The sequence below is a fragment of the Loxodonta africana genome, chromosome 4 (assembly GCF_030014295.1).
Source record: "Loxodonta africana isolate mLoxAfr1 chromosome 4, mLoxAfr1.hap2, whole genome shotgun sequence".
NCBI lineage: Eukaryota > Metazoa > Chordata > Mammalia > Proboscidea > Elephantidae > Loxodonta > Loxodonta africana.
The window spans coordinates 136,542,226-136,546,418 of NC_087345.1; positions in this window are offsets into that span (position 1 = coordinate 136,542,226).

Below are 4,193 nucleotides of genomic sequence, written 5' to 3' on the forward strand. Positions count from 1 at the left end.
CATTCCTATTAGTCCTGTTCCCTCACTACCAATATCATCGCCTTGAACTAGAAAATCAATATTTACATGTAATAAGGTGCAAGTCTACGTCTTCTCCTAGCCCTGCTCCCTGTGGCCCAAGGAGAGAAAACTCCTCTGCTCTCTGTGAGAAAGTCATGCTATCCAGCCTAGTGTCCTTATCCTGTCCATGCCAGAGATCACAGGGAAGTCTGGGGAAGCTCTCGAGGTGCTGGACTGAAGGAAAGCTATGGCTTCTCTGCAGAGAAGCCCATCTTGCTAGCAAAGGGATGCAGGGTGATGTGCACAGGGCTGCTTCCCCTCCGGCCTTGTCCTGTAAGCCCCTGCTGGAGGCCACAGCTTCTGAGCCAGGCATGCCCCTGACCCAGCTGATAGGAGAGGCAGAACAGAGCGTCTTGTAGAAACCATGTAGACCAAGAGTGGCCCAGCTGTAAGACACGATGTGCTCTTCAGTGGGGTCCTGGGGCAGTTTCAGAATACAGCTTCCTCTAGGAGCAGCCCCTTCTTTTAAGGAGCTCGAGTCTCAGCAAATGTGAGACTTTCTGCTGAGGGAACGGTCCCTTGCTTCCACCTGCAGGCTTCACGGCTGTTAGGTACCTGCATGGATTTTAACTACGCTTGGTATGTATTTTTGGCATACTAGGATCCCTCCCACCCAGGATTTGGCCAATATAGGGGAAGGAATGAAATTTGGCAGGCTAGGGGAATAACTTACCCCCCCTGATGGGGAAAATAACCCAAAACAAGAAGTAGAAAGACGAGAGAGAAAGGTAACAAGGTAGAAAAAGACCAAAAGAGATTTGGAACCCCATAAGTGGGAGGTGAGAAAGAGAAGGAAAGAAAAAAAGGGAGCAGGTTCAAATCCATAGGGAGGACTGAACCTTTCTGGGACAAAAAAAAAACAAGAAAACCAAGATCCAAGGAGAGGGCATGAGTCACTTTAACAAACCCAGGGTTCCTTCCTTTAACAGGGAGCAAGCAGGAAACCCAGACATCCCAGCACCTATCTGCATTAGCACATCCATACCTACCCGCCACACTAGGCCCCAAAGGATGTGGAAGAAAAAAAAAAAAAGCACCAGTGAAAAAATGGAAAAGTGGAAAATTACAGACCCCAAGTAGGGTCTGGTAAGCCTACTTCCTTCCTTATTTGTCAGGTTCTTTTCATTTGTTGCTTCTGCTTGAGCTTAGAGATTGGTCACTATTAAATATATTTGCACCTCATTTTTTCTTTAGGATCTAAGATGCCCAAGAACTCCAGGGACCATGTCTTCTCTGTTCTATGGGCTCCTTGGTACCCAGAAGAGTGTCCTGCGCCAAGTGGACTCTTGATGTAAAAAAAAAAAAATCAAAAAAACAACTAGCTAACTTACTGGCTGCTTAGCTTTCCTCTCCAAAACTTTAGAATTAACCACCCCCTGCCACACTAGAAATTCCCTAGAATTCCAGGGTCATGCTAACTCACCAAGTCCTGATCCCTATACTTCTAAACACCCTTCAAGGGAGACTGACTCATCTGGAAGTTATCTCTGCAGAGAAGCAGCCTCTCCACCTCCTTCAACTACTATCCACTACTCATCAGACCTATTTCTCCTATCATGCCAATTCAATGTCATTTAAAACCTGAAAACCATTTGGTACCGCTTCACAGAGGACCTGGCCTTGCCTAATGCTCGCCATTGTCTAAGACAGAGGTGAGAGAAGGAATCAGCACAAATGCTGCATGCTAGATTACAAACCCACAGACGCAGACCTACAAAAACCTCTGAGATTATCCTAAACTGGGGGTGTCCATGCCAGGGAAGGGGAAGGAGAGGAGGGAAACTTTCAAGATGAAGGAGCCCTAAGCAGACGAAAGCCCTGCTTTTGAAAGGGCTGCAAGGGAAGGGTCTTCCAAGAGCCTGCTGCAATTCTTCGTAGTCTGTCTCCTGATACCTGGTCCCTAGGTACAAGTTATGACTTCCTAAATCCATTGTATAAATGTTTGTGCTAAAAGTCTGCCGTGGTGGGATTCCTTGGTTCAATGCATTTTTTCCATCATGATGAGGATTACCGGAGTCAAAATGGGAGCCCGATGGCCTTCTTGACTGAAAAAGGTCCCTGGGTGTGAGACCGGGGGCCAAATCCATCTTGCCTTCCACCTGAGAGAGGTGTTCAGCCTCCTACCGCCTTTGCTATTCCCCACACTAATGGGCTCCCAAGCAGAAACTATACAGTTGTGAGGTATAATGAAAACAAAAATATGAATCGTCCTCTTTTGTAGTTATTGATTTTGTCCAGTAAACCTGAGGTAAAGAGTATGATCTTTGAAGAATGTGATCAGGAAAAAAAAAAAAAAAAAAAAACCCCAAGGAAAAAGGAAAAAAAACCCAACATGAATATGCTACCAGAAGAAAAACTATGGAACGGCTTTTCCAGTACGAAGTACTCATATCTTAACCATCTACGTCAGGACTTGGAATTTAAGCAGTAAAATAATATATTATAAAAATGTTTATAAAATAGCAGCACACTCTGTGAACATTACAGCTAGGTACTGTTAATGTGAATAAGAATGAATCTTAGCTTCGTAGCAGCGCAAAAAAAAAAAAAAAAAAAACTGAACAAAATAAAATGTAAAATCAGAGACCCTTAGATTTTTCTCCATCTTCAACCCTCATACTATGAAACAAGGCAGAATCTGCTTAAAAGTCTTCGAAGTAGCCCTGTTCTGATTTTTCTATTTTCTCAAAAAGGTATATAGTTTAACAAATAGCTTCATTACCTGTCAACTGCAATTGTGCAAAAAAAAAAAAAAATCAAAAACAGAAAGTTGTTGCTCCAACCTCTTTGCTAACTGAATGCCTCCAAGAAGTGGAGAGGAAAAAAAAAAAACCAAAAACCCAAAAATTCAAGTACGCTGAATACAACTTTGCAATAAAATTAACAAAAAACGGAAAAGGGAACAAAATGCCACGCCTTGATGTTCAGCTGTCTGTCTTTTGTACCAGCAATAACTTTTCTTTCCATGTCCAAAGGAGAAGTATATAGGTGGGAATTAAGATCCTTCTGTTTTAGTGACATCAAAATGGTAACAGATCTTTGTTTTTAGGCTTTTGTGAGGAATGTTGTGATGGGAATGTTGGTGGAAAAGGGTGTCTCTTGAGTTCTGGCAAGGCTGCCAAAACTATGTACCAGAGAATGTCAGATTTGAGAAGTTAATAGTAACCCAGGCTGGGAGTGGGAGGGGAAGAGGGAAGGAAAAGAGGGGAGGAGTTGATTCAGCATGATTTGCATAAACCATCCCATCTATCCCTTGGGAACAATTTTTTCAAAGTGCTTTTCGAATGGAATGGTTTATAACAATGCTAAACTGTGGACCAGACATGTCAATCAGCACCAAAAGTTAAGATTTTCCTAATAAGGGATGCCAAGTTCACACGACCCTCTTGAAAACAAAGATAAAAGATTGCATTCCAGATTCCCACCCTTGGCCTCCATCTGCCTCCATTTCACATGAATTTTGGTTATGGCCCATAGCTTGATTCCCCCGTTAGATAAAAATATGGTGGTGTCTGCGAAGAACCATGTTTGGACGAAGAAGCGGGATGGCAAAAACCTCGAAACCCTGAAGCCAGCCAACCATCTGTGTCCAACTGGCAAAATAAAGCCTCTTCTTTTTTAGGTAGCAGCTACTGTCAACAGCAAGAGTACGTAAGGTAGAGATCCAACAACGCTTCTGACTTAGAACAAGGCGGTCCAGAGCAAAGGCGCTTCTACGTTCAAAATGGTTCAATCATGTTGAGAGATTGTTTTGTGTTCCCTCCCCGTCATGTCCCTCCTGATTTCTAATTCCTTCTTGAGTTCATTGCTTTGCAATCTAATCAAGCCATAAATGGCATACACAGTTCCTTGCAATTAACCTAAAAGGGGTGTAATGCGCTACTAGCTCGTAACATGAAAAAAAAAAAGCCTCCTCTAATTTGTTCCCGTATTTGCAGGCGTACATTTTCTCTAGCTACTTGGCATGTTTTCCTGAAAGCATTTTACTATATTACGTTTACATATTCAAACAGTAACTGCTCGCGTATATAAGGGGTTCCCTTCTGTTGTACTTCAAATAGGCACCAAATGCTTTTAATTATTCCGTTTTATAGGACCTTTTTCTCTCACTTCTAAAAGATCTTTAAATATGA